Below are 14186 nucleotides of genomic sequence, written 5' to 3'. Positions count from 1 at the left end.
TGTCGGTGATTGTTTATGTTCCACAAAACGCGTCAAGCTTTTCACGAATGTCATAATCCTAAAGTGTGAAATTATATTTACTGTAACACAATTCCATCGTGTCAGAAAGATACAAAACATTTTAATAGTCGACGATTCGGGAAATCTCGTGACTGACGTGAAGACTTTGGATTAAAATAAATAACGTTGAAGCAATGTGTTTTCTAGATTGGGGCGCAACCGCCAGTTTAAAACTTAGACGCTTTGATACACTTCTTACTCTTGTAAAGCTACGGTGCACGTATAGATGAAACGTTTTCCCTAATCTCAGTTATCACTGTTATTCAGTAAGCGAAGTGACTATGCCCAGCAGCCCAGAAATGCCCGAGAGTCAGAAATGTTCTCAGATTTTCCACGGAAAGCCTGATTCAAACCTGTTTAGGGCATTCTCTGTATACATGTTTGTTGCTCAGCGATTCCAAAAATAATCTGAATTTTCTAGTAGTTGAATTCGAAGATCAGCGGTGTTGGACACGACTCGCAAGGCATGCCGGGAGAACTTTTTCCTGGAGCTCAGTTTCATCTGATCGCTGAACGGCAAACATCTCCACGCGCTGATGGTGATGTGGAAATATGACTTATAGGAGGTTCGCTCGCTTCCGATGCTGAAAGAAATCTGGAATGACATCCATATCAAATGTTCCGCAGGCCAAGCAATAGTTGTAGACGGCTTCTGCTCGATTTACAAAGCCACCATTTTCAGTGCTGAACAGATGGTTTTAGGAATCGAGGAATCGAAGCTTCGCGGTTCGTCGAATCTCTACCGTTGAAAGATGAATTATTTCCGTTTCTGACCTCTTCGAATTCGATCTTAACATGCCGGAATTGAACCTACCTTCGGCACTTTCGTTCTTAGATATCTCGACTTGTGTAAGAAGTGTATGAGTGTATCGCTGGCCAACAACATGGTTGTTGACAGATATTATGTTTTTGTTCGACGATAAGAAAGCTGAGAAGTAAAACCTACGAAGAAAAGGGTTGAATAATTCGAAATCAAAGCAATGTTTTGTCCTTGAAAACTTGTGTAAAGCTTGATTAATCGAGTTTCGCTCGCTGTATTTCCTTATTAATCAAAAGGAATCATAAACAGCTTGCTAATGAGCTATGGCTCTTTCAAAATAACAAAAATAATTTGCAATAGATGGAATTAAGAAGGCAGAAGCTTAATGGGAGAAGTAGGGTATGTTTTGCTTCAATGTAAGTGGTAAAAAATAATTGTATTGGTTCCCTGTACCAGGTCACACTTCCAGCAAATTCTTTTTCAACTTACAAATCCAAGATGAAATATGTACTGTGTGGATCTATTTAAATTTGTAGTCAATGTGATAAACACGATTTTGGTCTTGCTCAACTTCTATGAAATGTGTTTAAAGTAAAAGGTCTACAAATGACTTTGCCTCAGACATTGCCACTGGCAATATCAATGTTCAAACTGATGAGAGTTTGAGATTTCTCTTCACCTAGTGCTTAGGTGTTGGGTGTAGCTTGTATTTGCTCTAAGTGTCCATTCCTTGGTTCTCAGAACATTCTCCATTCGCAACGAAAAACGTGTTCGCCATTGCTCCGACTGAAACGACATATGATTGGTCGAATACTGTCACGTGAACCGTGTCCAACACCGCCTGTTCGAAGATCATGTACACCGACACTTTGAAAATCAGTTAATGTTATGGGCAGTCAGGAAATTATCTCAAAAATTATGATAAAGCTCTCAAGAGCGATAGAAATCTCGCGTACATAATCTAATTGTTTACGAGAAATGCCAAGCGATTCTGGAAACAGCACGACAGAAAATCACTATCACGATTTTGTTACATATCCCGAAGCACTCAGCAACTGTATTGCATGGACTTCAGCCTGGGTGAATCAGAAAAAGATATGTACCATGTTCGTATAATGTCACGCACGACGAAAAAAGGACGATTTTGTTGTTGTTTTTGTTTCTTATAGTGTCACGCATTACTGAAAAATTATGTGGTTTTTGTAGAATATCCTGTAGCACTCGGTAACGTAAAAATACTGCGAGGACATTTGCGTGGGCAAAACAGAGCGGATTTATAATATGTGGCTATATGGTGATTTTACTATATATCTGGATTCGTCTTTCAGAAAACTGGTGTACCATGGACTTTAGTCTAGGGTCTAACCCACAAATGAAAATAGTGATTTAACATTTTAGTAGCTATCTAGTCCCCATACAATCTAAAAGCATGGCAATGGGTGTAAATTATGATATAAATAAAATATTAATCGGAAGACTTAACTTGGTGCGTTTGGCTTGTTGAGTTTTGAAGCTGTTGTCTTGATTCGATGCTCTAGGAGGTTGGTCACGGGCAGCGCAAGCTGAAGACACTTTCTGGTTCTCCGTCGTTCTTGGGTGAATGAATTCATGTATAAATCAATCGTGGCTGGTGGTTTCGTTTGGTTTTCAAAACTGTTTTATGGTTTAAGCGAAAACCAATCCAAATGTATAGTCAGGGCAGCTCCTTTGTTCCTCTTCCCGTGAAAAGAAAACCCACGCGCCTTCTTTAACTCCTCGAGGCAAATTCGATTGGAAACTGGCTCAATTTCGCACAAATGCGTCAGAGAGACACCATATCTTCTAACTCAGAGGAACATGTCGTTTTGTGTCCATTTTCAACGACCGATGACGGGTTCATTCGAAGTCGAAGTCTTTTTTGTATATGACCGCGCAATATTCCCGCGTTATGAAAATTTATTATAAAATATCAATTATGTGGCCAGATCATATCTGAAAATAACCAGGTTACTTTTGTAGACAATTACTCTCACTGAAAGCAATTATCGCTAACCACAATAAAACCGCAAAAGTCTTGCGATGACAGCAACCTAACAGATAAATGACGTCACCCAATAGCAACCGGACCTGGCGAATTTTTGAGCCTCCGGTTAGCTCTGGCCGGCTCGTGATGAATGCAATGAAACGGCAGCCCTTGTCTGCACTAGGAGTAAGATGAGGTAGCAGCAACAGATCTAGAGCAGCCCATGTCTGAACTAAATTGCTAGCACCTCAACATAAACACCTAACAAACCAGAGAGCCTTAGTCATCCACCAAGTAGCAGCCCATTCACTGACCCACTCAAGGGTCCTCAAGCGGCACCGAGAAATAATACAGTTCTAATTCAAAACAAAAATACTGGGCCGCCAAGTAGCAGCCTAGTTGTCTGACCTACTTGAAGGCCCACTGACAAGTATGCCAAATCGAATAGTACTAAAAATTGTCAGTTAGCATAATGAACTTCGGACCTCAAGTAAACTTTAAATGTGTCAGATTTCCAGCGACCAAGAGTTCGGATTTGTGCTTCAGAATAACCTTTATCTGCAGCGTGGCACGCGCCACTGATACGGAAACTATGCAACCTCGTTCCCAGGGTCTTTTTCCAAGCCATGAAAAAGACCCTGGGAACGAGGTTGGGAAACTATGGCTTTTGTACCGACTGAGATTAAGACCGCTAAGCACTCCTGAAATGCGATATTGCATTGATGCACAGTAATCGGAAAACTGGCTCAGGACATAACCTCCGAGCAGGCTCACCTTGGAGCACAAGCGCGCGCGGCGTAGCCGAGAGCGCGAAATCGAGCGGCGAATCCGCGAGACTTGAAAGTGAGGCATCTCTTCACCAGACTCCTTCCCGCCGGATCGCTTTGCTCTTCACTGCTCTCGCGCGCTTGACTCAAACGTGAGCCTGCTCGCAAGCTACTCAGGACGAGTTCCTCGAAGCCTGCATGTAGCATAGAAGAGCGGACACCGGGCAAAAGGGGGACGAGATATCTCTCGCAAGGAAAATATCAAAAGGCCCGTGACTAGAATTATGTTTATATTTTGAAATCGTTACCTGAGCACGTAGTTGACCATCAACGGGTCAAAAAAAGTGGAATTACTGTACTAAACGACTGAAGGCGAAGATTTTGAGCCCTAGGTTGCCAGTTCACCTATGCGAAAGACCATAAAATGCAACAAGGAACAACGCTGAAACGAGGGAACGTTGATGTGCGGAAGAGTTCATGAAACTAAAAGAGCAGAGCACCCCGTGCAAAATTGGCCTGGTCACAAGCAGGCGGATCTCTGAAGACTGTTTGCGGCCTAAAGCTCTCAGCAGCTTTTGAATCAAGAATGATTTTATAGGATCCTGCAAACCCTTTACTTTGTGCACATACGAAATAGCTGACAGATAGGACGTAATTGTGGAAGGAGCTAGCTTACGAAAAGAAAGATATGAAACAAACAATGGGATACAAGTCGGGTCAGAGGCAAGGTAGGATCCACGAAACTATAAAACTGACTACACACTGGCGAAAAACAACCCAGGCGCGCTGCTATAGCCGCCGTCAATTACCCGTAAGGGCTGGGCTTAGCATCTCTGTCAAGTTAGCACACATGCAGGGGGCCCATAAGAGCCGCGTGTGTTTGTATGCTCGAAATATAAAGAAATGTATGGGAATATTAAATAGTCTTAATATCGTAAACTGATATCGAGTAATGTCTGTGTTAAAGCTCAGAACAGACGTAAACCTATCTCGGTCGTTGTGTATATGGTCGTTTCTGCGGCTCAAAATGGCGAGTTTGGGCGATTTGGTGGGTTCTGCGTTGACTGTTACTACAAGTGTTGGCACGAATTTTAGGATATGTTTGGAATCTATTTGATATTTGTTCAATTGGCATTGTTTTTACTTGATACATACTCATGCGACATTTATCCATTTTTAGTGCAGAGTGCACTGTTGGGATGGTTTGGGGGTTGATGTCGCTAAAGTACTATGGCAATATGGCAATATGGCACTATAGAAATAAGGTAATATATAGATTTAGGCCAGCCTAAAAGCGGAGCTCCTCAGTTATTTTTCGGAATATTGTTACTAATGAAAATAATCCAACATGTATGAGGTAAATTGCGAATGATTTAATAGTTTCAGCCGGAACTAGTATTACATCAGCAGATCGAGGTGTAAGATGGTGTGATTATGAAATATAGAGCCACGATTTCAAGGATTTCTGGGAAGCTACCAAAAATCTTGATCACATAACAGAACTGTCCTCTGTGCTTTTTGGTGGCATTTCTTGTTCTTTCCTACCTTATTCAGAAAGACAAGGCATTGTTATTAATCATTATATTTTTCCTTAGTTAACATGGGGACTCCCACACAAAAGAAGTTAACACATTTTTTTTGTTGTGGGGACTGATTGAAATGCAGTGGTTACAATATACTCAGTCCCTGAATCTCTACCAAACGAAATCTCACAAAAATACCAAAACAGTATACATATGTGAAAAGTTGGAAAGTTTTGTTTTCTAACTTGTTCCTAAAGATACATTTAGCCATCTTCACTATTGTATGGAGTCTCCTCCTGCTGGAAGGGTTTGCAATAAGCAAAATCACCCTCGCATGAATGGTAATTACGATTTTTTTTTTTTTTTTTTGCTGATCATGAATACTTGCATAGGCTTCTAATAATAATTTTATTATTCAATTTCAATGTGATTTGTTCTTTTTCTCGACTGGCATTGTGGACTACAAGAGCTGCGATTGGGTTCCATTGATTAATTTTGCTATGATTAAATTACACCAAGAATTATCAGTGAGCTAAGAGGAAGTTATATTATGTACATGTATTTTGTCTGCACTACACAACCAAATGCACTCAAAGGTTATGAGGCATAGGTACATTTGTCAGAAGAGCCCAGCATATCCAAGATATGTTGTGATTGACACATCAATTAAGATAATTTACAGCAAAATGGATAAAAAATACATCAATATCCTACATGCACCAAAGCCAGACATGGGGTTATAAGGCAATCGTTTAAACAACAGATTGAAATAATTTATAAATTAGAGAACACTATTTCTACAACAGAATGGAACAAATTAACCTTATTGGACATTGCGAATGGCAAGGCTGTCTGTAGAATGTCACCAATTTCTCAACCCTTTCTTTCTACAAAAATGCTAATCCTGCAACTTTGCTTAAGACCCAGTTCTCCATTTCGTGTTGGCAAAATATCAATTTATGCCATGTTCAATGCAGATTATCACAAAATTGATTTAAAAGCTCAATAAATATCATTTTAAAGCCAAAAAGCCAATTATTCAAATAAACCATGAGTAAATTATCTCTAAGAAAAACTGATTAAATTAACAGGCACTTAGTTAATATGTGTTTCTTAATAATGTAATGCAGTGTATCTGTCACAATGTTGCAGCTATGATATTACTACAAACAGGATGGGTTGCAGAACTGAACCTCCAAGTCAGTTTATTCAATGAACTTGGTGCAGAATTTATAATCCCATCAAGTTGTCTGTAAATACAGAGAAACCAAACAAAGCATTACAATCATAAGTAATGAATTACTAAACTCTTTTACATGTACTGTATGAGCAGTGTCTGTTCCATTAATATTGGGGATCTCTCAGAAGCTGCATCCATGATAAATTCATTTGTTCCCAGATGCATTTGTTTATAGAACTTTTCACAAATTAATATCTCTGTCATAACAGTGACCTCTGTTTCTCCAACAATTAGCACACAAGAAAAATACACTCAGTAAGATATTGTTTACAATAAAAATCAATGCCTATAAGCAATCATAAGGACCTTAAATTTATATTACCTCAGAAATATCTCACCAGGCCATGGTTGCTTTGAAAATCTTTGATGTTTTAATACAGGCTCCCCATCTGTAACCTGTTCATATATTGACTGACAGGAACAGGCATGTAATTCCTTTCTTTGATATACAGTGTACTTCATTGTTAGCTGTTTACTGAGTGTTAGTAGTGAATCAAATGCTAGGGGTTGGTACTCCAACTTTCACTGTGGCAGGCTCTGCCCTGAGATACAAAGCAAACTTACATAACTGTTATGAACTTCACCACTTGCTTTCGAGAGCAAATGCAATTTGCTTCAAACAAGCAACTGGAACATTGAGGGTTACAACAATGTGCACAGTCCCAATCACAGGGTCATCCAGGCTGCTTGGTTGTACCTATAACTGTACAACTGTATATGAGTTCAGCTTCCAGAAGAAAATCAGAGTTTGTCAGGATAATTAATACTGATGTTCTTGCTTACTCAATGAATGAATGTGCAGTTCCAGAAGATATTCACACCCAACACCCATTCACAGCCAGTCTCTAGAAATTCCAAATTAAAGTATCAGGAATCAAGAGCTCTAATAGCGAAAAGACCTCCATGTGGGGTATGAATCTTTTCTTGAAGAAAACAATGTCTGAGAAATCATTAATTACAAAATAATGTTTAAGAAACATCTTACCTTTCAGAGAATTTTGTAATCTACACTGTCTGGCCAGTTTATATACATGTATCTGACAAGTTGACACTGGGCATGTTTGTAAATTTGTGCACTTCAACATCACATTACTATATAGTACCACTGGCCAACTAAAAACAAACAGCATAATTTGGTTAATTAATATACACTGTACATTATTAGGTTGAAATATTGGTGTAGATTGTTGCACATCAACAGATACAGAAACTATTTGCACCTGAATCATAATGAGTGAAAAATCGTGCAGAGACATTTACATGTACATGTAACAGCCCTCCACCTCAGAACCATCACAGATATGATATGATATTTTTAAACTCTCTGAAATTTCAGATTATTCAAGATTAACATATGCACATACATCATCTGGGGCAACCCTAAAACACTGAATTTGGAAACCGAAATCCAGAATCCGGAACCAAAAACCAGAATCTGGAATCCAGATATTATGAATGATGATAGAAATAATTCACTTCAGCAATGTCTAATAAATAAATATGAGCAAAAATCATTTTGTTGTTATTTATTTTCTTGGCTTTACTTCAGCCACAGACTGTAATTGCTAAAAAATTATTGACTAGTTCTGAACAACCCTTAGCTATATATCTGGCCCCGTTGTTCAAAAGCTGCATAAAGCTATTCATTGGGTACATCACTATCCAGTCAGGGTTACTGATTTTTTGGGTGGATAGAGTTACTCATAGCCTGCAAGCAGGCTCTAGTATCTGTCTCTATTGTCTGAGCAGGCTAAATAGGTGTCTAGTGTTTTTCTGCATTGGCATGTCACCAAGAGCCTTCATGCGGCTTTGCCACTCACACCCCCAGCCCAAACACGAGAGCCTGCTCATAGGCTAAGTTACCCATCTTTTGTTCAAGCTGGCCCTGGTGAGAGCCCGGTTCTTGTCTAGATCAAATTGCTCTGAGAAGACTGGTGAGCAGCACATTAACAACAAGCTATTATAGGCTATTGCAGTGAGTTTCTGGCAGTCTTTTAGCATCTTTGAACAGCATGTGGTCTGATCTGTCAGCAAGTGAGAAGCAGACGGAAGTAAGTGTGCAACATTTCTACAAATTGTTTTAATATGATGGCCGCCAAGAATATGAAATGCTGATTTGTCACAGTATCAGTGTGGAAATTGTGTTAATCTGGAATTGGTCTCGTATCTGTTGGAAAAATCAAATTTCATATTTAGACCAGACGGGTTAGCCCTCGGACTTCGAAATTGGGGGGCGTCACCGTCAATGTACAGGGGGCTGCCACTGATGGATATCCTGTTCTCTATGACATTTTCTATCTTGTTCAGTATGTACTAGACATAAAGGATAAATTTATACTTCCGGTAAATTGAAGATCACTTATTAAACAAAATGGCAATTACCAGCAAGCTTATTTTAGACACTCTCGAGGTGCTTGGAATAAAATTAAGACGCACTTTACTGAGATTCTCATAATCATAGCCCTCACTAAAAATAACGGTTGCACAATTTCAACAGACGGGGAATTTTTGTTTCAAAAAAGGTTAAGTTTGAGGTCCTTTTTACTTGGCAGCTTACTTTTTACAGTCGAAAAGCTAAGCAAAACAGTTTTCGCGTATTTGAAGAACTTATTTTCTTTGATTTGTGGATTCCGGTTTCCAGTTTCTGGATTCCGGTTTTTGGTTCCAGATTCCAGATTCCGGTTTCTGGGTTTTAGGGTTGCCCCATATTTAACATATTGTTTGCTTCACATTCAGTTTACACATGGCTGTTATCCAGCATAGGCAGACTTATAAGTTTTCCTTCAAAAATATATTGCAACAACTATTGCATCTTTCGTTACCTATTCTTGTGATGAAATGACACAAAATTCAAGAACAAGAAGTCATAAGCATAAAACTAACTTACATGGTAGTGCTTACAGTTCCTCTTACTGTCTGCATATGCTGTCCATAAACTGATGCTGCCTGGACAATGTACTCATTATTTTTCTGATCACACCTTTTAAAACATCACTGTTATATAATTTGTCCTGAAAAAGCAATACATGAAATGTTATGCCTTTGGCACTCACCAAATACCTTTACATGACGTATAATGTACACCATATCAACATTCACAATTCTCTTTACTTTCATTGTAACTCTTTTGTGTCATTTTCCCTCACTTGAAGACAGGACTTCCACATTAGGTTATAATTTGCCACTGGAATCTCTATGAATTCACAGGGAGTGATAACAATTAAATCATGACTAATTTTAGCAAAGGAGGCATTCAAATGTCAGATTTTAATGCTAAGTTTATACAGTAACTTTACATTACTCTTGGTACATATATATAACCTCTCAATTATTGCACCTATAGACAGAAGGTGTGCTGGGGGAAGAAATGTTCTAAACTCTCTGAACTTTTCCCCCTTACCTGTAATAGGATGACTATTATGAACTACGGTTTGTAACCAACACCAACATCAGGTTATGTATATATGGCATCCTCGTCTCGGAGAGGCGATGGTCAGCGTGTCACTGTCGACAGGCTCTTAAGGACATGTATACACATGGCTATGTATACACATGTATATTTTGTTGTCGTCTGTAATCATAAAAAAATAAAAATTTAAAATCCTTCATAAAGTTCACACTCAATAACACTGCTACATGTAGTGCTGTTACTGGAAATCAATTTAAGTGAAACTGTTGCAACAGCTCTGTCAAAATTGTTTCTAGCAGTTAAGGCAGCATAACAAAATATACATGTAGCACACAGCAAAGGCTAGAGATACACACATGTTAGTTATCAGTTAGGATTTGGTGAGCTTCTGTGCTGTAGGTATGGTGGAAAATAATAGATTATCAGAAATGAAGGTTCCTGAGACATTTTGACAGCACTGAGAGGAATTAATATATAAATTCACAAAAGAAGGAGAATTAAGTTCTTGCCCTGTCCAGTTCTCTGTAATAAAAATATCATTTACATATGAGTCATTTATAATATGTGGTTTGTGTTTAAAGCCGATATAATGCACACTCTGATTGGCCAATTCCAGTGCATTATTTACATTTACATGGTATACCTCGGTAAAACCATAAAACATTGCGTGCGACTAAAATAAAAAATATAAAAAAATAAAAAGAAATGCCTAATTCATAACAATTTAAAATACTCAACACTAAAACGAATGTAATTCTTTACTTGAAAATTATTCTCCCGTAATGCCCATGGGCCAATTACAGGCATGCTAAAAAGTCCTAACACAAAGTAAAAGGAAATTAAGAAAACTATTGCTTTTTTCCGGAAAATTTTAGCGACTGAAGACAATGATGGAACACTCTGAGAGTGCATTCTATCAACCTGATGAGATAAAATTTAAGGAGAATAGAGAATTCAAGAAGTTATATCACAAACAAATTGGTACAGGACAGGAGAAAGGAAACTGTACAGCCAGGAAGAAACTGAAACTTTCTTCGACCAGCAAAAAAGTATGCATGCACAACAACGAAAACAGTCAGTGACATTCATTTAATAAGTTAGTAAATAAAAAATTAGTGTGAAGAAGAGAGCAAACAGAGAGAGAGTGGAGAGAGGAGAGTGCTCTCTCCAACTAAATTGTGTATATATGTATGTAAAAGTTATTCTTATTACTGAGAAATGGTCAGGGCAAGAACTTCTATTACACTGTTCAATTTCCCGAGTTAATTAGTACTATCTCACTTTTTTGGAACATTTCCATATTAAGTGTAAATACCGCATTGGGGAATAACCTCTTATTAACAAAATAGGGTCCATGTACCCCCAACCAAAAGCAATGGCACAAATAACATGAAATAGCCAATCAAAATCAAAGCAGAGCTTTATTTGCAGACAGGATTGCCATGCATAATCGTCTACTCGACATTTTGGACTATATAAGCATTTCACCAAACCGAACTAATTGGACAGACAACAAAATAAAACGAGGAAATCTACATTATGAACACAAGATGCATATCACTACATCTGAGCTCGAGTATCAACAGCAAATCCCTTTTCAATGAACGGTGACCGAATAAAAGAGAGGCTAAAGAAAATTCGTTTAAGCTTGCGGTGTTAAAGTTGAAAAATTATTCACGCTTAAATTTGAATATTACTGAGTCTGTATTTTTGCCGACGGCTTAATTTAGCTATGCAGTCATTTTATTGGCAGTAGCTTTACCAGTCTTCAACCAATTTAACCTCGGAATTCACAAAAGCATTTCGCCAAACCGAATAAATTGAACAAACAAAACGAGGAAATCTCCATACTTTGTAATCACAATATGCAAATATTCACATAGGAACAAAAGTAAATTTAGCAAATCCTGTTCGCTTCGGCTTAAAATGGTTTGTAGACCTTTCTTGGTTCAGTTTTCAACAACAGAAGAACAAATTTTAGCAGTCTACGAAGCGGCAGTGCTAACTAACTCAGAGAAAACTTCAAAACTCGCCCGGCCGTGTTTACACGTACGGTTTTGGTTAAGCTTATTTTTAGACGTGAGGTTATAAGCTTAAGTTGACGACGAAAATCGACAGAAAACTTAATTAGTTAGGAAGACTTTCAATGGATTCCAATTGAAAATAAGCTTCTATCGCCGAGGCAACTTGTTAATTTCCATAGCAAACGCAACAACAAAAGTCACTTACCGCAAGGTGGCAATTCAGTTCGGCCAGTGTAAATCTTCCAGACAGAAACTTGCAGCAAAAGTTGTGAAGACTAAACTGAAGTTATATTTTCGATAGATCAACGAATCAACCACTTCTTTCCGCTACGTTTACTGTTTTGCAATTTCTCTAAAACACTCGGGTACGTTTGATTTCTCTAATGTTCATCACCTGACCAAATCAGGTGACTTTTGAATTTTCTTGCACGGCTGCACAGCATCACGTTCGCGCGAATTTTGAACTTGGCCATGGGGAGTTCGGCAGTCTTCTGAATCAATTTGTCGGGTACTTTCGCCTCCTTTCTAAGCCCTCGTGTTGCTTTGGTTCACGGCATTGTTCGGTATTATTTCACCTCCTTTCTCTAGCCCTTGACTAGCTATAATTCACGGCATTGTTCAGTACTGTTTCGCCTCCTTCCCCAGCGCTGGCCCGCTCAGTCTTTTTCGCGATCTTCTTCGCTACTTCTTTGCCTGTTAATTCTTGCTTTCTGTCTTTTGCTTCAGCGCAACCCTGTCTTAAAAATATTAAATCAACCTCCGCTATCGTTTTTCTTTAAAAATCCCGCCAAGAAAAATGGCATTCACCCGCTACCAACTGAGGGTGCATGTCTCTGTCAACCTATTAGCTGGAGTATGGCCGCCATCTTGCGCGACTCCGTCGTCGTCGTCGTCGTCGTCGTCGCCGTCGTGCGTACGCGCCCACGAGCAATACCGCTAGCCATGATAACCATGAGAAAACCAATTCATGGGTTTCCTTTTCTTCCCTATATGGGTATGGGGCTCCGCCGGAGCTCCGCTATAAACTTAAATGTTTGTTTAATTAATTAATTTCAATTAATTAATTAAGCTTGCAGCAAGGGGGGGGGGGGGGGGTTAGGATGGGGTAGGTATTTGTGAGCATTACGTAAAATGGGTGATGCATGAACCTACCTTACTTCTTCGATCACTTCAAAAAGCTATATAGTTTCAGAAAGCCCCTTGCTCTCCTTGTGGTACTTTTCTCTTCAGAACAAAACCAATATGTGCTCTAAACGCATGCGCAGATTAATAAGCGTTAGTGTCAACTACATATATCAGGTGGAAGATACATTTCATACAAGATCACACACTAACGTTGAGCGCTTTTCCTTGCGGTAGAACCCTAATAAGTCATATGCATGCGTTCTAGCATCGTTAGTACGATACGATGATGTTACTGTGACTGCGTGTCTTTTGGCATTACGCCTAACGGGTTCAAGAAATGTCATCTATTATTTCCACACTGCACTAGTGCGATTATTTCATCCTTTAATTGTCTCCATCAAAGAGACCAAAACGTTCATACCCGCAGCCGAAACTCTCCCGAGTAAGTGGCATTAAAACTTGTCAAATTGAACAAAAAAAAACCCGAGAAACTGTTCAAATATTGCTGCAGACTCCGTGGCACCTACTGAAAGCATAAATTTTATCAGTCTTTGAGGGGAATCGTTCATCGATGAAGGATATAATCTTGGTCAAGTACTTTACTTTCAATACCTCTCGTTGAAACGCTCCTCAGTTGTATTGATCGATATCAGTGTGTATTTTAAATTTAAGCGGTTTTATTTTTTAACGCCAAAGGTGGAAACAGAACGTGCTGTTCCTTGACAATTTGATAATTAGATTAGTTCCTGTTTATCGGTCAAAAGAAAATTTGCGTTTTAAATAAGGCAAATGGTTCCTCTTCCATTTCTTCATCCGACATTCAACTTTCTTCCATTTATCTCCAGCTGTGAAAAGAATACATATATGTTATTTGCCGGCTGAGAGGTCCGTATAGTGAAAAAGTGTGACCGAGGTCTCAGTTGTTCACTATACGGACCGACCCTAAGCCGGAAAATAACATGTTTATTTATTTATTTTTTTTTTTTTTTCCTGCAGTAAATTGGTTTTACAGTTTACGCAACTCTTGGCATTGAATCGGCTTGCGCGCCGTCTACTAACGATTTGCAAAAAATCTCGGCAACAAGCGAGTAACTCAAATAGTAGACAAAGATAGATGTGTTAAAAAACAGATTTTTTTCGAACTACTTTATGTTAGTTGCATTTATTTCGCCATTTAACTTCTCCAAAATTGTTTTTGCGCCGTGAAGTTGCGTGCGAAGTTTGAAGTTTTACTACAAAAACATTCTGTCAGTCGTTGCTTTAAAATCACTTGAAA

The 14186-nt window shown here is 38.7% G+C and overlaps 1 protein-coding gene across 5 annotated transcripts in view; it reads right to left on the bottom strand.

Annotated features, from left to right (window-relative positions):
• LOC145494735 (glutamate--cysteine ligase catalytic subunit-like) overlaps window positions 1-12810 on the bottom strand; it is a 44496-nt gene extending 31686 nt beyond the window's left edge. The window contains exons 1-5 of one of the 5 annotated variants that reach the window (XM_081474308.1): window positions 9753-12810; window positions 9240-9363; window positions 7338-7465; window positions 6675-6894; window positions 1817-6362 (exon numbers count right to left, since the gene is read on the bottom strand). The gene's annotated coding sequence lies outside the window, so the exon portion shown is untranslated. The other 4 variants (XM_081474307.1, XM_081474306.1, XM_081474305.1 and 1 more) reach the window with 4 other exon arrangements.
• Between the last annotated feature and the right edge of the window lie 1376 nt (window positions 12811-14186).

The sequence above is a fragment of the Orbicella franksi genome, chromosome 8 (assembly GCF_964199315.1).
Source record: "Orbicella franksi chromosome 8, jaOrbFran1.1, whole genome shotgun sequence".
Taxonomy (NCBI): Eukaryota; Metazoa; Cnidaria; class Anthozoa; order Scleractinia; family Merulinidae; genus Orbicella; species Orbicella franksi.
This window is presented reverse-complemented; position numbering and strand designations above follow the sequence as displayed.